This window comes from Bombus terrestris, chromosome 5 (assembly GCF_910591885.1).
Source record: "Bombus terrestris chromosome 5, iyBomTerr1.2, whole genome shotgun sequence".
Taxonomy (NCBI): domain Eukaryota; kingdom Metazoa; phylum Arthropoda; class Insecta; order Hymenoptera; family Apidae; genus Bombus; species Bombus terrestris.
This window is the reverse complement of record NC_063273.1, coordinates 8,549,566-8,571,990: the sequence shown is the minus strand read 5'-3', so window position 1 is coordinate 8,571,990 and position 22,425 is coordinate 8,549,566. Positions and strand designations below refer to the sequence as shown.

Below are 22,425 nucleotides of genomic sequence, written 5' to 3'. Positions count from 1 at the left end.
ATTCCTCTATTTCAAATAATATTTGAATGATCTATTACTAGAAGTAAAAAGTTCCACAATAATTGGTTTGCTTGAATACCGAGAAAATATTTCGAAATAGGTAAATACGCGATAGCAATTTCTCAATAATCAGTTCATTTGTCGATAAAATCTAATTTTCTCGATAAACAGAAAGAATTGTATTTTCAGAATAAAAGAAAAAGTGATTTTCTTAAGTCATCGTCGTGCCCCACCTAAAATATACAAATTTTCATTAAATTCATTCTTGTATTTCCAACGTAAGAAAAATTTACATTCATAACGTCTCTACATTCTTCCAATTGTAAGTTATTCAATTTTTTAAAATCGGCAAAGATAAAACGTTTCGATCTCAACTCGTCGAAAAGTAGAGGATTGGAAATAAAAAGCGTTTCTTCAATGGGAAAGCGTGAAAATTCATTATCCGGGGATTTTCTCTCGATAGGATTAAACATTCGTTTCGGTCGCGTGCAATTTCATTGGACAGCTGGCTTGGCCGACAACTAGACAAGCTTAACCACAACGCATAACAAATTGGTTGGCTTCACTGATTAGGTGCGAAATGCCGGATCAACTTAACCGAGATGCTATTGCCGATTATAAATGTTAATCTGCCCTCCGTTGACGAGCCTGGCTTCAGATAATTCTGCAAATCTCGTATCTTGAGCGTTCTCCAGCCAACTTCCTGCTGCAACACGGCTTAATTTAGATAAGTTTGCGTTCGAGCCACGCTAATTGATTGTTATGGAACATTAGACTAAAAAATATAGTAGTCTTTGGTATTAAGACTTCAAAATCATGGTATCACTATATTAGCATGAAAAAATAGTCTAGTATAGTTACTTACAACAACATTTTAGAACCTGCGACCATTAGCAATAGTTAATTTTCGAATTTCTTGCTCTGAATTTTAGTTTCGAACGTTTAAGAATTATTTATAAGGCAACATTTATTTTTTCACGCGACATCCAGAAGTTCTTCGATTTCCGGTCAGCACGATTCAGCAATACGACGGAACTTGTATTTGTATAAAAAAAATTATGTCGTTTCATGGTTATTTAAACCACCGATTAAGATTTCACACGAGGAAATGAATTTTAGAAAGAATTATTCATATTTTTGTTTAGAATATTTTCCCAATTATATAAATACTTGATCAATATTTTAGCAAATGACAGCTCTAATTAGGAGAAGTAATTTTCGTCTAAAAACTTGTTTCTATCTCTTGTAGTTTGCGAGAGATAATATAAAATAGAAAAATAGTTGAATATTCGGGGGTCTATTTTACTCGCTCGGAGTGAATTTGGGCAGCAAGAAAAATATTTTATTACGTTTACCTATATATCTCTAAAGTTTCATAATTTCCTGAATTTCCGGGTTGGGAATATTCCCTTGTCAAGTTGCAAGGTACTCGTAAATTTAACTAATTGTATTTTGTAAGTTTTTATTTCAGTTTTTTGTAGTATAATACAAAAACATTTAGAAATTATAAAATACAGTTCTTGTATTTTAAAGTATTATAAATGTAGAACAACTTCTAAATTTTCTTTTTGTGTAATAATTTCAAACTAAATTAGTAAGCAAAATAATCAGAGAGAGAGAGAGAAAGAAAACGCAAAAAATTTTTAATAACAGCAACATACGAGTCTCTTTGCAAAAATTATTTTTCATTTTATATTAAATTTTTATCTTTTACTCCTTTTATTCCATTATACTTTCATTCATTCTCCTATGTTTACTATGTTCGATGTAAACGTGCTTCAATTTATGGACGAATGTAGTTAAAGCGGTCGAATTTAACATCTCAACAGAAGCACCTTTGAAAAGTCAGCCATTTAGCACCTTGAACTTTTTGAGCCGGACCACTTCATTACTCGTGTCGTTTCTCCTCGTCAGATTTCGTCGGAAATGTCAAAGTGATTTTAATTAAAATTCAACATCCCCACCCTCCGTCTGGCCCGGCAATTACTCGAGATAATTGAACGTTCGTGATAAAATAGGAAAGAAGAAGGAAAACAAAACAAAACGGAAAAGAGAAAGGAAAAAAAAAGATGATTCCAGTGGGTGAGAACCAACTCAAATAGACACGCCAGTGTCCACTGTATTGACCGTCGAAAACAAGGATGGTGAGAAGGTGAAAGCGCAATTGGAGAATGTCCCAGGGAGGTCCATCGATTTTGCCAAAGTTGGCCACGCTCGACGATTTTTCCCTACAAACAGGACAAATTGGAGTTTTCGCCATAGAGTCCGGTATGTTCGTGTGTCTTTGGGATACTTTATGCACGAGGGTGGAAGTTTGTTGTAAATTGGACGAGAGAAAGTTTCGAGGGTCAATTATAGGAAATAAATGGCTTCGAAAAGTGTAATTGTTACTTTAAATGTGTTTGGAACCTGGCGTTCCTTTTTCAAACTTCGTAAGTTTTTCCTAGCATTGTATTCTTGATGAAATAACACAGTTCTTTAAAGCAGCAGTATTTTAAACGAGGGATGGAAAATAACGAATGATATTGTATAGAAAAGTGGTTCTAAATTTTCCAATGAGACGATACACATCGTTCTTTTTTCAATTTTTCATCTTGATCAAATACTTGTATGAAGCATGCTAACTGCAAAGTTTAGGCAGGTGGTCAGAGTGTTTGATTGGAAGAACTGTCCTGTTTTTGCGTCCAGGCTTTCAGGACATAAATTAAAATATCGTACATAAGCACAGCGCAACAGCGGCTTAATTTTATTTTATTTAACAATAATAATCTTAAAAAAAAAAGAGAAAAGAATGTAATAATGCATGGCTACGTCGTACCGTCGCGTATCGGTACTCTTGCCTGTACCACCCTACAATTAGAATTCAGCGTTTATTCTGGAAAAAAAATGATGTAAAAAAATATGTAAATAACCTGGAACTAATAAACAAAGATAAAAAAAAAAAAGTGTTTGATTGGTAATTTAAGAGTCTCCGGTTCGAATCCCGAGAAAAGTTAAAATAGGAAAAACTTTGCTTCTGAAAAATATCCTTCGACATTGAGAAAAATTAAAACTCCATACATGGTACTTCAATGTAACTTAATGTTAAAACAACGTAATAACTGCATTTGTAAAACAAATAACAAATTTCTAAGAGATATAACAATTTTAAAAAAAAGATATTTCTAAAAGTAATCTTAGAAAGGAAGGAAGAAGAAAGGAACGAAATTAATAATCCCAGCTAAAAAGTGTGTAAAACTTTTCGAAAAGATGTATAAAAGCAACTGAAAAAGAATTTAAGACAGAAAAGAATTTTTCAAGAGTTTTGAGGAAAGATAAAAAAGAATGAAAGGTAAAAGTAGAAGAAGAACAGGGAGAAATTAAAACAAAACAGATTTTAAATAGAAAAATCAAACAGTAGGAATAATGACAAAGAAACTCCGTAAGCAGCACAACAACTACTAACTAATTCAATCATGATCAAACAATGTGTAACGCGTATTCACATAGATATTCAACGCACCATATAAAGCCAACGCTTTGTTAATAATAAACGTCATCAAATTTCACACGACGCTGAAGCGTGCGTTAATGAGAGACGCATTTCGAATGGCATGGTTCAAAGGGTTGCATTTGGCCTGGCTCCAAGTTGCTCAATATTCAACACGGTGCGAAATGTCGCGGCATCGGATGAATTAACCAAGGAAACTGCACAAATAGATAGAGAAGGGGAGAGATATATTAACGTGAAAGAAACGATGTTTCTTGCTTGGTACAGAGACGAAACTGTGGAAAGAAGGATCGATAAATTCTATCGTCTTAAAATAATGTCATTGTGACACAAATATTAGCTTTACCCCCCATGAATCATCCTATCACGTCGTTTTTCCTTTTATCATTCGTGCAACATCGTTGGTGATTCTTTACGGTTATCTTGAGATACAAGTTAATTCTCCGAGCTTCGAAGAAACGCGATGTTGCTGTTTATGATCATGCTGTCAATAATAGTTTTTTTTTATTTACTGTAGTATTCGTATAATTTATATAATATAACTAATAAGAATTATTTAAAACAATCAATTGATCATAGAAATTAAATTTACCAGAGAATCGTCAGTGTAGTCAAAATCGTAGTCAAAATTTCGTAGATGAATAGAAACGTATTTTTGAACATTTCTATGATTTCTTAAAACATCGGACGAGAATGAACGTACTCAGCGTGGCATGAGCGTTGGCTATTTCTTGAAATATATAGAAGCTTATTTTTCTCCTCGTAATATCTTCTTGAACGTATATATTTCTTCGTGTATCTTTTAGTTTTATTTCCTTGGTACAACTTTTATGCTTTAACTGGAAATGATGTAGAGGATGGCCTAATTATTCGCAATTCTTCATAGGAATTTCATGTATGAACAGTGTACATGCTTTTTAGAATCCGAGCGATTTTTTGAAATATATAAAAGCTTATTTTTCTCCTCGTAACATCTCCCTGTACGTATTTCTTCATAAACCTTTTCATTTTATTTCCTTGGTATAACTGTGATGCTTTAACTGGAAGTGATGTAGAAGACGGTCGAGTTATTCGCAATTTTTCGTAGGAATTTCACATACGAACGGTGTACATATTTTTCAAAATATGAGTGATTTTCTGAAATATATAAAAGTTTATTTTTCTCTCTCCTCTTGATATAACTTTTATGCTTTAAGTGAAAATGATACAGAAGATGGTCTAGTTAGGAACAAATAGTTCAAAATAATTCACCCCGTTTCCTAATATATGCGGAAAAACCTACGGAAAAATGTTCTCTGTCTCCAAACAAAAATCACTCTTTCTTGCAAATCGCTCGATCGCTTTTTTATCCTTAGAATTATCTAGAGATCGAACGAAACGCTGTCTTTCTTGATCTACACACGATGTTTCGGTATTCGCGGAAGGAAAAGAGGGTTGGCTTAAACGGATCAGCTGATCCATCGTGTCACGAGGCACGATAATATATTTTTTAGCTGCTCGTAAATTCCTCCTTTAATCTCACGGCTGCTCGGTGCAGCAACCTTCTCGATATAGAATTCTCTCGTTTCTCATTCTTCCTTTCTCTTTCTTTCTTTCCTTTTTGCGTCCTTTTCTTCGTTCGCCACGGCTGCATAACAGTCTGGCAATCGATATCGCGTTTTATCGATACTCCGCGGCCAAACTTCTCGATTCTCCCTATTCTGCAATGTAGAAGCGTGGATTTGAAAAAAGAAAAAGTTGTCATATGCAAATGTTCCCTCGCCCTTTTTCGGCCTTCTTCCTCTCCTGCTCGTGCATCTTTCAACAGTGCACGTTGCCTCGTGATTCCCACGTAACCGTTGTCGAGGTTTTCGTCTTGATTTCATTGCCACCAAACTGTTTCCCTTCCCGTTTTTTACACCCGAGGTTCCCTTCACGCGTCAGCAGAAACTAGAGACACGGTTCTCTCGTGACATTTTTCTACGAAAGTTCGTATTTCGAAGGAATGTTAAGCTGTTTTAACGATGCCGATTAATATTTTTTAAGTGTTAAATATATGTATATTTAATACTAAAATCAAATAGAAAGAAAGAAATTGATAACGTAAAGTCGCTTTACAAGAAGTATCGAACCATTTCACGATAATTCCATTTTTTAATTATCTTCGTAAGTTTAAACTCGTATAAACATCAACAGTCTGCTCATTGTAAGTGATATCGTAGGTTAAATTAAACTTGAAAATTGTTACTGAAAACTGAAAAATATGTCTTATTATGCTGTTCCATATACTCTTCAAATTGTACTATTTATAATTTATATTAATACCATTGAAAATACACACAATTTATTTAGCATTGTCACGTAAATTATGCTCAAAGGACTTTAAAGGCGTCAGTCTGGTCTTCATTGCGTGTCCTTCATTGAATTTTCATTTCTCGGCTAATCGAGCAGTCTCTTCAGCGAACAGCCCTCGACGTAACAAGCGTTACTTGTTACTGCTCAACAAATTCCCAATGCAGCCGCCCCTCGTGGCCTATGCATCGACCGACCCAACGACGACGACGGCCACTTCGATCAGATGACTCGAATTATACGCTGTACGCGCACGGAAATCGGAATCGAGGTTGCGAAAAACTCTTCTATACACCGCATAACCTGGAACCTGGTTTCCGGAGTTACTAGGTTACTGACCGACTCTCGAGACGGGGATGGAACGCGTCTCAACCGGGACAGGGCCGTGGTGCGTTCAAGAATGACGAGGATGATTAAACTTGATGTGAGAAAGATTGGGAATCTTGTATGGTATTTATTATGCTATTACGCTATTAGATAACAAATAACCGGATAAATTGATTTATTAGACAAATATTAAGTAATTATTTTGATTATATTCGTAAAGATATGAGTTTGAATAATATTCACAGTTTAGCGATCACAAGTGAATTATATGTTAAAACGCGGAAGATGATATTTTTGTTTTTCATAGGACAGTTTTAAAATACAATCAATCAGTTATATATTGCAAAGATTCGTTGTTTTATTTTGGTGAATATACGAGAACACATTGATGGTCACAAGCTAAATAGTGCCGTTAATATTTGTTTTCCCCCCTATTTTGTTTACAAACGTGATGGATTTATTACGAATTTTTAACAGGTTTGTATATCCAGATGTAATATTTATTCCTCTGTTCAATCGCGTCGTATTAATATTCCCTTTATTCTCATTTTCAATTGTGTAATATTAAAATACTTCCTCTGCGCCAACGTGTAATATGAAAACCAGAGAATAAAAATGGACTTATCTCTTTTCATCGTTGACAAATAGTCAATATATATCTGGTTAACAGAAAACCATTTTCCATTTATCAAACTGGCACTCGAGTTTTATGACTCGGGAAAAGATATTAAATTGACAAATTATGAAGCATCCCTTGTACTCACTTGACTTAGCGTCATCTGTTTTATTCAGATTACGACTTGCTTCAGATTCTTGTTCAATTATCCGATTGGAAGAATGTTGAAAATCTGTGTAAAAGTCAACAGGACTTGTACAATGTTATTTTACAGACAACAAATATCACCAGGCAACTAATTTTCTGTAATAAAGAAGTCGAAAAATTCGTGGAACTGTAGGAAACAGCAATAGAGATCAACGAAGGTTATGTTACTGATTATTAGAACGTGAAAATGTTTGCATTTTTTGGAAATCCAACAAAAAATTTTCAGAATGCATCATATAATATGCAAAAATACAGAGAATATCCAAAATAAAGTATTAATTATAATATCTAGAAGTCTATTTTTTCATGTTACGTTGATAAAAATTAGAACTTACCTGAACAATGACTATACTAACTAAATTTTATAAATGTAATATATCGTTATTTGATATTACGAAATATACAACTTTCGTTCAACCCAGAAACGAAGTGTTTATTGAATATTGAGCTGAAAGAGTAGTTCTAGAAGTGTCTAACGATTTTGCATGTACAAAGGTAATTTGAACGAACAATCGCGCATAAAACGTCCCATATTTGCTTCTCCCTAGCATTTGATGCAAATGTGATGTATAAAAAGATTCGTAAACACCCTCGAACTAGATTAAATCTTGTTTTGGATAGATCATCGGGCGCAGCCCGATAAGAGCGCATAATGGGGGCGGTAAGGTGGACGGGGCGGAAGTGGAGGATCCTGAAACGATTGCTCGGATGATGAATGAAACTCGCGGTCTAAATAACAATATTTCCGAGGAACCAATACAGTGTCATTGGAACGGCTGAAAGTTGCACGGCGCCGCGCCTCGGAACACGCCTTCCTCTCCATGCTGCTCCTCCATTTCCGGCCTGTATACCAAAGCGCGTACCTCTCCTTCCCATCTCGCCGTTTTCTTTTCCCTGGATGTCCCGTCCGGGCTCTGCCGCGACGCACGGTAAAACGTCCAGAAAAATGCGGAAAGACAAGAAAAAACGATTGTCTACGTGGCCGTAGGACGAGCGAAAGAAGAAATTGAACGAAGAGGAGAGGATGAGGTGCAGGGAGAAAGAAAGAGGCGTGGAACGGAAGGAAATAAAAGGAAGGGAAAGAAAAATAGGAAAAAAGGAGGAAGGAAGAAAAGTAGATGACGGAAGAATACAGAAGCGTTAGAGAAAGAGAAAGAGAGAAATAGCAAGGATATTCCTCCACGGTTCTCAGCCTAGCGAGTATGGTGCTCGGTTCCAGAGATGTAGTGGTGGGGGCAGACGAAAAGGAGGGGATAAAGCCCTGCAGTGCGGCGCGGTCGATACAACCCCCACCCCTGATTCTCTGCTGCCCCTACCCACGACCCTTTTTCCGATCCCTCTTCACTGATCCTCACCCTTCGCGTCCTTCCTTCTTCGTTTCCTAGCCCTCGTTCCTACCCGATTCACTCTTTCTCTCTTCAGCTCTAGCAACGTTTCTCTATCGGTATCATTGTCGTCACTGACTATGTCGTCATTCTTTCCCTCTTTTTCCGTCTCAACCCCTTTTTCCTTGGGCAGAGGGAGGGGCAGAGGGCGAGGGTGCTGATTAGTATGAGCGCCATCTAGGTGATTTCACGTGCGCTGGCCATTGCACCGAGCCACGGAAAAGAAGGTCGAAACGACTGGAGAGACCCTATGACCGACAAAGCTGGAACGCCTGCCCCTCACCCCTTTTTTCGTCTGTTCTTTATCTTCTTCTTTTTTTTGTTGTTGTTTTCTCCCAACTCGTTGTCGTTGCTTTTTATCGTCGTTGTTCCTCGTTGTTTCATTTCTTCTTTTGCCGTTTGGTTTTTGCATGCTCGTTTTTCCACGATCGCGTTTTAACCTCTTCCTCTATCGAGATCCAGACGTGGCTCAGAGTTAGAAGAGAGGGCGAGCTCGCGACGATCGACGGTTTAAATGGAGGATGAAGACAGGCACGGGACAAAGGATCGGTTATTCTCGCCGGGTTATCGATACCTCGTCCACGACCATCCCTGCTATTAATGGCGCACGAAAGAGGGAAGAAAGAGCCGCGACGATTATTTGAATAAATTGGCCCGTCTGATCGTGACCCGAATGAGTCCATGTCGCGTGCGAATTTCTATTCTTCCAGCTAGTGCTTTAGTCCCGCGACCTTTATCCGGTGTTAATTAATACCTGATCCAGTTTTACCCATGCGATTTAACCCTCTTGCGAAGACGATCAGGGTCGAATAGACGCAGTCTAGAGAAGTACGACTACGCTGAGTTCTAACGTCATACGTGTTAACGTGTACGTGTATCCAAACGATAGAGTATGGTCTTATAGTCTTATTAGGGCGTTTCTCAAGGAATGAGGACTTTTCTTTTTGTTTTTTTTTTAGTATTTATATTGGGTGATAATAAACAGCTACCTGCTAATAATTGATTTTCTATGTTGAATCATTTATTATTTGTCTGAAATATTTTTCATGAAACGTCCTTAATTTCGTTTTCAATTTTATATTATTTGTAGAATGATGAAATTTCAACTATGAAAATATAGCACGCGGAAGATAATATTGTACAATTACATGTGTGATAATTGGTTAGCGATGTACTGTCTTTTACTTTCTATCACGTTAGTTTCAATTATTTGCAACGGTGGATATTCGTTCGTATGGTCGATATTTTAGGTAGTGTTCGATCATGCATGTTCATAAAAATATAAATTTGTGTAAATATACACGATGTATAAACGTACGCTTTACGCGTCGGAAAACATTTTTCGAATAGCAAGTAAAATCCCAATTGCCAATTATAAATCATCTGGCGATCGGAAAGACAAATTTCATTTGTTCCAAACGAAAGAGCCGGATAACGCTGACGTTTTTCTCCCAATTTTTCTCAAACTTTTCCTTTCTCTTCGACACTTCTTCGATCTTTTTCCAAAAGAAATCGGACGATGGAACATCGTCTGCGAATCGTGATGCTGGTAAAAGCGATCGTAAAGATTTCATCGAATGATAAACGTGTAACAATCGAATATTTCCCTTGGAAAGGTGAGAATATATCAAAAGGGCGTGATCTTTGCAAATAGAGGCCCTTCGACCCGTTAAATCTTCTCCAGCTTTCGAGTCTTTATTTAAATCTCACCGTTCTAAAAGATATCGTTACTCCTACTCCTATCGCGATATTGAAGCGATCGCTTTATTTACGGGCCGCTTTATGGACGAGAGACAAATGTCGTTGGACAGCCGGTAGGCGATTCGTTCCAGGAGAAATTGAACGAATTGAACGGTTCGTAAAACACCGGAGGAAAGTAAAATTCAAGGGTACACGCGTTTCCTGGAATCCTGCCTGTAATCAATAATCGCTGAACGATTTTTGAAAGAACTTTGGTCTCGCGAAAACCGAACGTGTTTACCTAGTAGAGTTCTGCAATTGATTCCAATAAATTAAAAGCTGACTGATTTCACATCTCATCTTATTCGACATAAAATCGTACTTTTATAAGAAGCTGCTTCTGCAGTTGATATTATTGCTAGTACATTATTTTAATTGGTGTCTCTGGATATTTTTCAAATAATTCTTCAATCCTTCAATATATTAAAACTGGCTGTTTAACAGAAAAATATCGTTACAAGAGTATCGCAAACAATTTTAGGTATTGAAAGTAAATCTGTACTTAATTGACATAAAGCTAATTATATAAACGCAAATTGAGTTACAGGAAGTAAGCAGTAAACAGTTGAGAAAGAAGATCAATTTGGTCAAATAACAAAAAAATTAGAGAACATTTAACAAACAATATTAAAAAGGTTCAACATGTGGCGTGGATTAGGGTTTGATTTAGCTTTAATGAACGAATTGCGAAATAAAAATAATGAAACTTAGTGCAGTTTATGCTGAATTAATATTACGTTTAGATAGTTTACAAGTAGAATAAAAATTATATATCTGTAAAGTGTAGTGTTGCTATATCATTGATTATTAATATATTAATGATAATAAATTATTCAGTTCAGCTCAGTTTAAATATTAGTAAGTTGGTCAATAATTTCATGGGACATTAAACAGCACATACGTTATGAAACTATTCAAAAGACGGTAAAAGATTGCAAATAAAAGTGGACAATGCATTATTGAATAAAGACATTTGCTTTTATAAAGAAATAAACTTTCATCTGTATGTTAAAATCCACACTAATTCCTTGGCCGATCCTATTATTCTCTATAAATTGTCAATCAAAAAGCAAGTGTGCGAACGCCTGAAAAGTTTCCGCTCTTGCTGTTTCTTTACACTCGGACTTGTCTGACTTGATACTGGCCGTATCTACTTTCGAGTTGTTGCGTGTAGTAAGTTAACGGTCGGAATGGGCAGATCCGGAGTTTGAGCAAACATTCAAGAAGCACAGTGTGAATATGAGCAATTGAAAGACGACTTGACGCTATTGAGAGAAGTATGATTTATCATTTAACGTAACGCGATCTGAAGTTTGCGAGAAAATGGGAATGTATAATATGGAAATTAATATTGAAGATTAATTAGGGTGTGAGGATGGTTTTGTCATCGTGAGATCGTTCTGTTAACGTAATTCGAAGCTCTCGTTGACGTTATAGACCCATCATTACTCATCCCATAATTCGATGAACCAATAACTAAAGTTATTAATTACCAAATTATCATTACTAAACTGTCATATCAAAAATCTAAATACGACGCAGTTCTCGCAATTAAATTGCTGAAAACCTCAGTCAAGAACAAATTCCTCCATAAATCCCGGAAAACAATTTACCGGGAACTTGCTCCTTCTCCACATGCATATCTCCAAGATTTATCACCAAATGATTCTTCCAGCGGATTAACCGAACAAGCGTTAAACGAAGCCGCGAGTACCGCGTGTATTTCACGCGGACCAGCGCCTATCGCAATTCTTGTCGCCTTAATGACGCCGTTTCTGCCTGTAACATCGTCGAAAACGATCTCCTTTTTTTTCCCTTCCTTTTCTCCGCGAATCGCGTTCAATTTCGTTGCGGTCACAAAGTGGCAGAATCGCGGCCGGGAAACCGCACAAAGAGGTTTCCATTTGCTCGGTGCAAGTGGGCGAGAACTTATACTGGCCGTGGACAGCGAGTAAAGTGGCGACGAACAAAGAGGGACTGGAAGGTGGTTTTCTGGATCGAGAACGCGTCATCTGGTTCTCTTCTGCCGTAGTTCTCGCGAGAAACTACGTTGATCTCCTTGCAACGTGGAATATACATAGGTATACTATTTTCAGAAATATTACGATCATAGTTTCTCCACTCGTCAACGTACAAACGTTATTACGTTATTTAATTCTTCCTCCTATTTTCGCAAACGAAAAACACATGTAACGTTCTAAGAAGCTGTCCAACGCAAAATTGGAACGAGAAGTCGCGCACGCCAACGAGATTTTCTTAGATATTTTGCCCGAACTAGAAACACCTTTCAACGATAGAAAGATATAATCAGGTCTAAAATTACCCAAAGAACGTAGTGGAATTAAATATCCTATGCAAACACTAACAGAAGGTATATTACTATGGACAGAACTTTACTAAATAGCAGACAATTCTCTTCCTATAAAATAATATTCCTTTCTAATTTGTTACAAATATCTTCGCTGTTTGGATATGATCTTTCAGCACTTGAAGTATCATCAATCATTAGATATAGTCGTGTACGTAGTCCAAATTCAGCTTGGCCCGCTTTTCCAAATTATAGCGCCACTCCTAGCCAGGACGCGAGAAACACAAAACCTCCGCTGAATACGGAGACAGTCGTCAGGGATTAACTCTGATAACCGAACGGAGTCCGGCTCGTTCTTTCCGCAGCTGTAGATTCGCTCCTTAATTATCCAGTTCTTCCTGGCAAGCTGCTTTAAGCGGCTAATTAAACCGAGGCAACTCGGTAAATTTCCACGATTAATTTTCACACGATGTAAAGTCGTCTAACCCAGTTTCTCCATCTTTGTCCCTCCTTTGCAAGAACTTTTAACGTCTTACTGTCAATATAAAGACACCTACGTACCAAGTCTACGTACCAAGGATATTCGACATAAAATTTGAAGATTCGATGCTATTGCGTTTACCATTTAATTTCTACAATTGCGACGATATTGTTATAGGAGTTGGAATCTTCAAACGCGACTCGCTAAGCGAATCATGTCATGCGATATTATTGGGTTGGCAACTAAGTGTCAATACCACCTAATGACAAAATCCGTAATCACTTAGCTGCCAACCCAATATGTTCGTATGTCAAATTCTCAGAGTCTTGGACATTCCATAATTTATCTCTCAATCGTACATTTAGTCTTCATAAACGTACCCTCCAGCAGAATGCGAAATTGCTTCCTGTTAAACATTGAGCAACATCACACTATTTATGGCTACATACCATGTTTTACCATACCATACCATAGTTGTTTTAATAAGACGATGAATTGCATTAATTTCGTTCATCACAAGATTGATTTATTTAGTCTATCTATTGAATCTTTGAGGTAGTACTTAAGACAAATTTTTAACTTCTCTATCTTGTTTCTTAATTCTACATCTTAGCTTCTTCCTAATTGTTAGTATTTGTTTCTTATATCTTTTATCTTACGTTTTACTATCTCTCCTGCATCACCTGCAATGAATCTTTTGTTTTTCACTAAAGGGACATTTCCTCCCTGTGAAATGAATGATAAAATAAAATAAAATAAAATAAAATAAAATAAAATAAATCATGTTTCTAATAAATCACCATTCTCGGTCTTCTACAGGAGAATAATTATTTTTAAAATATTGTGAATGAATTTCACATGAAGATTATCTTCTCATTTGATTTTGGAATTAAGTACGTGTTTTTATTCTTTTCTTGAATATTTTAAAAATTAGTTACGCAGACCAATATTGACCAGGTTAAACATAGTAATTTTAGTAATATTACGAAACATCTTCAAATTACCACCCATTTTCAAAAGGCCTAATATCTTTATATCAATTAATATTAATAGATAACATAATAAAAAGTATAGTTATCTGCTCCTGCAACTATTTATATAAAAATACCTTTTTTCAACCATCGAAATTAAAAGCTACGAAGTCAGAAAATTAGCGAAAAATCTTTTCTTTTCATTGTGCTTCAAAAACTACGAATTAGTTTATTCGTAGAATCGGTATCGTTCGAGTGATTGTAAGCAAATCCTTAATCATAAGGGCAGCCTTATAAATGAGTTACATAAATCGACACAGCGTCGAATTACTTGATTAAATAACGAAACGTTGATGCTGATTGGTTCAGGTTGGGAAATTGAACCGACTGAAATTCTCAGCGAGGTGACTATCAGGGTGTTCCTTTTATTCGATTTCTTGACGACGTTGAATTCTCCGCGGGGACGCCTGTGAATCGAACCACGGAATGGCGTGGAAATCTCATTTTACATTGAATGCTCTGTGTTGAGCACTGGGAGAACCTCTATATAGTTTGTTTTATTAAAGATCAAGATATATTATTCAATGAAATTTCCACCCCTCCAGAGGCTTCCAGAATAGAAGTTATTCCGCGGGTTTCCTTTCGTTTAATATATTATCAATTTCAGCTGCTTTGTGAATAATCCGTCCTTCCGGCGTAAAGCGGAAGGGAAATCGTTGCATCTCCTGTAATACCGAGTTTCGAAGTCGAGAAATTTCTCGAATAATCAGCGTGTTTTTAAATAATCGCTAATATCTCACTTAAAAACATTACTTGAAGATATTTATTTTCTTCTATGTAAAATTGCCATTGGAGTTATAAAAGGTGTGGTGTTTTGCTTAATCCTACCATACTCAATCTTACACGTAAACAACGTAATGTAGTTTTTAAAATTTCAGTAATTATTCGAATAATTTTCATTACAGCATTTCTATAATAATTTTCAGTAGAACAGTGTATTTCTATCATCAATAATTAGCGAACAACATTTCTATCACGTAGCAGAAGGGACATTCGATCGTAAAAGGGCCAACATTAGGTGGGGTCGATGTGACATTCGATTGAGTCAGAACGATTTATTAAAGAAATGATCAAAAATATCTATTAAAAAATGTGACTAATCCCATGGTAAGAATCATGGAGCGAAAGTTAACTTGACAATTGTCGAGTGAAGCAAATCGATTGTAATTCGATCACGAGAGATTGATATTAACCTTGTTGAAATCAAAATATGTTTTATCGTGTATCCTTGCTATGCTCTTTTTCGGTTAACCGAAACGAGTACAATACACGTAATTTGCCAATAAATTTTGGCGAGCTTGTTTATTTAATTAACGACTGGTACGTGCTAACTTCCATAATAGCATGAAACATGGATGCCAAGTTGCGCGAGTCACTGGTCGATCCTGAGGTTTTCCAGAGTTCTGAAATCCGTGTGACCTTGTTTGGAAATTTATACGAAATCTATGTGAAACTCATTTTGCCCATATTGCGCGACGTCGCCCTGGTTAAACACACTTGTACCAAAATGTTTAGATTTCTCGATGGAATCGAACTCAGCAACCTTCTCGTGTCTAAACTTGCCACGTATCTATTGGATTTTATTTAGACGTGGAATGCGAGCAGATGGCAAACCATCGGCAAATTTGGCAGAAGATCGTTATCTCGACTAACTTTTCTCGTTTAAATTTTTTTTAACTTGGCAGAAACACGGATGGTTTCCTATTCTTAAGGTAAAACCAGATTAATCTTTAACGCGTGGAAGATTTTGTGACACGAAAAAGCTATATCCAGAACAGAAAGCATAATCTGCTGCGTTCGCTCGTTCATCCTCGAACGCAATCATATATTCTTATCGCCAGAAAATTTCTGAAGTCTGTGGCAAATACGAAAGGATCGTTATTTGATCGTTGAAACGAGAACGAAAACGGAATGTAAAAATTCGCAAATTCCAAGACCAGACGAAAGCGTTTTATTTCCCACGATTAAGTGTATTTTTCTCGCCGTTTCAAATTATCATCGGATAAAGAATTTCCTATTTTGTCGAAATGATTTGCTATTACTTTAAATTCATAGATAAAGATAGAGCATATAGATTATACATTGAACCAAATTAATTTCCACGTCTAGCTCTGCCGAATATTAAATGTTATTTATCAAAACGCAATCCAAATGAAACAGCCCATGCACTACATCCTCAATCACGATGTAGATCGGCGATCAGAATCGATCTCGATATACTTTTCGATAAACTGAAACAACTCAGCCTTATCATTCGATTCAATTAATTTCTCGTTGGTTCACTCGCATTACCATTGGATTATCCGATACGACGCGATCTCTATTAATATATCAGGGAATTCTCGCGATCTGTTCGCCCTTATCAATCCACCAGCCCCTCGTTATCGTCCAGGCTCGCGTTAATGAAACGTTTCGCCAATCATGCAATCGCGCGTTTTTCCACGATCGAAGGGAAAGAAACGAGGCCCGCCGTCCCGATAGCCGTAATGATGCAAAAAATAGCGTTTCTCGAGGATCGATCGGTTAACACCGATAGACAGCTTGGAGAAAATATTGCTGCCACGTATAGAGACTGTGGTCGAGTAAATTTCAGCGTCGGGTAAGTAGGTGCCAAATAAAAGGATGCTGTTAATTAGGCGATTCGGAGCAGGGCCAAGAAACTGCGTCCGCTAGAATCCAGAGAGGTTGTATTAACGCGCCTTTCGTTCACGCCATTGATTTACCGATGCTTCGTATCGTCTGACTTGGTACGGATTGTATCTACTTTCGTATTGTTGCGTGTGTTCAGTGAATGAATAGATAGGTTTATGGTCTGTGCACAGCATAGTATAGTATAAAATCGTAGAGTCGTAGAGTCTGTTTCTACGATAGAAATCCATAGCTTGCAACTTATCAATTTATTATAAATATTATTGGACTTCTAAAAATTCTACATGCGATTTTCATCGTCATATTTTCGCATCTACATAAGCATTGACTTTAAACAAATTTTACCTCGCGATCAAATACAACGCTTGTCTTGCGTGTTGTTTCCTTTCTTGTCTGACTGGACACGGCCTGTATTTACTTTTGAGTTACCGCGTATCTTTAGTTGACGGTCTGTAGATAGAAAAATCTGAAGTTTGTGCAAATATTTAAGAAACATATCGCGGAAGGGAACGTCATTGTCTTCAAAGCAGAAAATTTGATGCTTCGTTTTGTCCGACTTGGGCAGGCTGCGTCCACTTTCGAGTGGTTGCGTGAATTAGTTTACTGTTTTGAATAGATGAATCCCAGGATTGTGCGAATATCTAAGCAGCATAGTATGAAAGAGGAGTAATTGAAAAATAACTGTATCGTCCTGAAAGAAGCTTCACTGATGCTACGTCTTGTCTGATTCGATCGGGATACGTTTACTTGGAAGTTGTTGCGTGAGTTAGCTTAATAAATCCGAGGTTTGCGCAAACATTTAAGAAGCATAGTGTGAAATAGGAGTAACTGAAATATAACTTCATTGTCTGGGAAGAAATATTACTTGTTACTTAATATAATTTAAAGTTCACCTACTCTTAAAGCTTATTGTCCTCCTCTCTATACATTTTACAGCCTCAAATCTCCACCTACGCTGTATGTATCTCCAAACCTATTAAAAACTGCTCTTCCTCTCTCGATCATAAATATTTCCAAATTGAATGCACGATAAATTGCAACAGTTCACAGTGTTATCGGCATCGTATCGCACAATCACGATCCAACAACCGACGTTAACCGGCCTGTACCGAACATCAACGAACAATAACCAGCAAGAGGCGACGTAACGTTCTATTGAGAATGGTTGGCAAACATTCGTCATGGACCGTGACAGCCGGCGATTAAATCGGCGTGGCTTGATTCCCGGCGATATCGCGATTACGTTGATCCAACGAACGCGATGCATTGGCTGTTATAAAGTTGGTTAACGAGTGTTGCACCGTTACACGTAGTATGACCAGGCTTCGGACAGACGCTCTCGTCGACTGCTAATTAAACTTGTAACATAATCTACAAGTAGCTGTTCTCCACGGAGCGTGCGTTTCATCACCATCGCTGCAATACCGTAATTACGAATTTTCATTAATGACGAAACGAAACCGGCCACCGAGCACCCGATTCCTCCCACACCGTTCTCCTTTAATTGAATCCATTTCGAGTCCCATTACGCGATATCTGTTCGAGTTAATTAGAGCTCTCCCATGGTTTCCGCCTGCCTTTCAACGACTAATGCTCGTCGAAAAACCTGTTTATTAAGTTATCTATCTATCGAGCACGTAGAAGGGGTTGATTAGGGGTTGTCGAGGGGTTGAATGGTAGAAAATCGGCATGTTCCTCCGATTGATCCATCGAAATGAAATCTAGTCGCTGTTACAACGATAGATTTGAAATATGAAGTCTGGGGTTTGAAAATCTACGAATTTGCATACAGCCGATCAGAAAGTTAAACGTTTTATTATAATCTCAGGAAATTGAATTTTATCTTACAAGAGTAATTGTTGAAATAATTACTTCAAGAAAAACTCTACACCTTTTTTTTTGTATATCCCTGACCTGAACAACGCTGTTACGAAGAGAATAGAATTTAATGAAACAAAAACATTCGAAATAACAAGAGGTCCATATTATTGTGCCCTTGAATGTAAATTTTGTTTTCGCTTACAAGGTCTAGAAACAGAAGAGCTATAAATAGATTTCTATTGCTGTTTCTTGTAGCCTTCAGTCGTACAACTATATACAGCTATACAACAAGATTAACTTTTTTGCTAATGTCCTTTGCTATAAATATATGAATAAATATAAATATATATTCTATTGTATTGTAACACTGAGAGAGTGAGGGTCTCGATTAGCACACACTATACCTGTACTTATACCTATACTTATTTCAATATATTTTTTTATTACAGATTCATCCACTTGTTCCTCTATCAGTCAATCTCAACAGTAATAAATGGATGTATATATATCATACCCAAAAAATCATTGTTACTAATATGTTGAAAGGTAGTGATTAGTTGACAATTTGTAATACTACTTACTAGTTATCAATTTTGTGAGAACAAGTGCAAGTATTTATGTATCGTTTCGTCGTCAAGTACAGAAGCAACAATTTGTAATTGATCTAATTGATCCCTGGCACTCTTCGTCACATGAAGTGTTATTGGAGTCACGCATTGTTAGTGGTTTATTAAAAGATTTCTGTTCCCTCTTTGTTTGAGTATCGATGATCCCTTGATATATCTTTGCATCAACAGAAATTGGTTCAATATGCGTTAACCTTGGGAAATGTGATTCATCTGAGACGAACATTCGTAACATTTACAACGCTCTTCGGATTATTATTCTTATGTACTTGTTTACTGAATAAACCTCATTTCTATCTTATCTCTCTATGTGTCGGTGTTAGTAGTTTCGTGCATTATTTAATAATCGATAGACAAATGAAAGTTTAGAAACGTACCTGCTTTTATTAAATTTTCACAGATCAGAAACACATCTACATCGTTCTTTATAATTTTCTATTCGCTATAATAATTTGTATAATGCTGAAATAATTATTTCGAAAGATCTGTATGAAATCAGAATCGTATAATTTGTATATTTGTAGAACGCTGATGTTTAAAAACGAGAAAAATTCCTCTCTGCAGAATAATACGCGCGCATAATTACTTTCGCGTATTTTTCAATGAATTTCTGTATTAAAACTTGGGAATTGAGCGTAAGTGGCCTCTTAGATTAATTGGACTATTTAATTTGACTAATTTCCATGAAGTCTCCGACTAACAACTTCAAAATTCAGGCTGCTTCAACCTTCTATATCCAGCGTCACATTTAATTTTTCAAAACGGACGCTGAGTAGAAAGCAGATTGTTTAAAGCGTAATCAACGAAGTCTGTTCGAGCAGATTACTCCGAGGACGAGATGAAATTTTAAACGATCGCACGAGGTAGGTAGCGTTGGAAATTTATTTCCAGGTTTGCCGAAACAATTGTAGTAGTTTTCCGATGAACACGATGCACTTCACGTGTTAGACAGATACGAGACTCGACCCGAAAAAATTACATACGCTATATCCTTTCTAATTCCGTTTATGTTCTTTGTAACATAGATCAAATATGCTTTTGTCGCGCGTATCATTCGTTTTATGGTTAGTTGTCACATTGTTGCTATTTCAGAAGGCAAACACGTGGAGACTGGCGGGCAATAATAAACGTTTGTTTGCTCTGAATTGTAGACGACTGAGCTGCTCGTAATTACAGTGAGAAACCAACTGTTTCGAGGTTGTTCAGTCTATTCGGTCCTAGTGCTTTCCACGAATCGTGTGCTTTTTTTCGTCCACTGAAGAACAGAGAGTAATTAGACACTCGGCGGAGATATCGCCACTGGATCGTTTGCACGGATCCCCGCGAATCGTTTCGTTTTCAAAAGCCATAAAAGAGCTTTGCTTTATATCGAGTGCGTTTTTTCTTTGAATTTTTAACGATTCTCTAACGTTCCTCTGTCGATTCGCAAATCGAAATGATACAATGAAATCTATTTTAAACGAATTTTTAAAGAGATCTAACGCGTTTTAAAAAAATTTATAATCATAAGCATACGCACATTGTAAAATTACATAATAAAAAATTATGCTGTATGATGCGAGCGAGAAATAGGTGGAAACGAGACACCCGGTGTACAAAAGTACTTCTGGCGCATCATAGAAGAACTGGTTCACCAGCGTGTCCGCATCGTTTTTGATACTTTGTGAACAGGCAGGCCTGGCGTTCTCTCTGAAATTACGAACACCTACAGAGCTTTTCATACTCGGTGAAAAGAGCATTCTTCACTGTTAATCCCAGCCGTCCGTTTATTTTCTCACTTGCTTTCTTTTTCCCCTCTATCTCTGCTCTCTTTCTTTTTTCGATAAATATTTAGAGATACAGGTCCGCGTAATCGCCGTCGCAATTCCGTCGCAAATCCTCCGCTGCGACAACACGTCGGCGACTGTCGCGCGATTAATTAATTACCCAGGCATCATAAGCCACTGACGCTTTAAATGATCCTATGATTTATCATCGAGGAAACGTCATTTTTCAACAACGATTAGCTCCATCGAAGAATTATGCCAGTCCTGTTACCGATGCACGAATTATACTTCTTCTTGTTTTCTTTTAAATTTGTATCGTGTAGTTAACCATTCGCTTGGCAAACATAATGTTTGTTTTTTTATTTTTAGTAAAATCCAGCTTTTATATTCTAGCGTTTATCCTCTGCGCCTGTATGTTCGCCGTTCCTTCTTTTTTAATTCTGTTTGAGGAAATATACCTAACGATAATATTATCTTCTCTAATGATAATATTTTTTTCATGGCCATGATTTCTTTTTTTTCGTTTCAAACACGAGAGGCGTCTTTGTTCTTTTTTAACGTTCAAGAGAAACTTCTTTATTCCATTATACTCTTTAAGACCCAGCTATTTGCATAATAAAATCAGGCATCTTGCGCTATCAGGTTGCAAAGATGTTTTTCGTAATGTTGAATAAAAAAAAAAAAAAAAAAAAAAAAACAGCAATTGAAAAGTTGGCGAGTAAACAAAGATGTAGGAAAATTGCTCTTTCTGAAATTACGTCTGCCTCGAGGACACTTAAATTTCCTGAAAAGCGAGAAACAACGGCAGGAAAGTAACTTCGGACGTTGGAACAACGAAACTACGTGAAACTCATCTTAGGACCTAGCCACAGTTCCCTTTTGTTCTGCAATAAACTTTTAAAACTGGTCCATCCAGTCGATGCGTTTCAGCTGTCAACGAAGATTCACCGACCGACTTTCCTGAACAGAATTTCAATAGTTTCGTAGTTCGATAGTTACAATATCTGTCTGTCAACCTGTTAACACACTCGTTGCTATTAAAATACGATTAGACGTCCTTAAAGTTTCATCAGCTTTATTACAATTTTTTATTTCGAGTAATTTACTAATTTTTATTTTATTCTCTCTGTTATTGTTAAATTTCATAATCATAGAGGTTTTTAATTATAGTTGTAACGTCGATATTGTAGAAATTGTATCTTAAATTTCATCTCCTGATTTCATTTCGAACGATATAGTAAAAATAGAAAGTAAACAGAGCGATAAAAATGTTATTTTTGAATAACGTCGGTTCAAAGTCCATCCCATTTACCAAATACATTTTTTGGCGAAAAACGATTTTTTCTTTTTATTTTTTGCCAGTTCTGGATTTGCTTGAAAGAGGGAATATTGGATCCCAAATCTTTGCGAAGGCAAATGGTTGAATTCCACTTCTCGTGCACGTCCATGGTATGCGCTTCTTTCTCTGAACACGAAGCTATCGACCAAATGCAAAGTAATCCTCCTCTATTTTACCGTTCGACGAAGACAATCTGTTAAATAATGTCCCGTGACAAGAATTTTCGTCACAGACTTTTCTTGAATTATAAATTCCAATCCTTCGATTACCTTGTGTTTCCACTATAAGATAGCCATTTGGGAAAAAGG

At 36.7% G+C, this 22,425-nt stretch overlaps 1 protein-coding gene and 1 long non-coding RNA gene across 4 annotated transcripts in view; both read left to right on the top strand.

Moving 5' to 3' along the window:
- The window catches only part of LOC100647333 (sodium/potassium-transporting ATPase subunit alpha), a 187,741-nt gene that overhangs the window by 44,414 nt on the left and 120,902 nt on the right, over positions 1 to 22,425 (top strand). The gene's annotated exons all lie outside the window — the stretch shown is intronic.
- LOC125385116 lies at positions 17,115 to 19,313 on the top strand. Its single transcript, XR_007224085.1, has 2 exons — positions 17,115 to 17,991; positions 18,836 to 19,313. It is a non-coding gene; the product is annotated as an uncharacterized LOC125385116 (long non-coding RNA).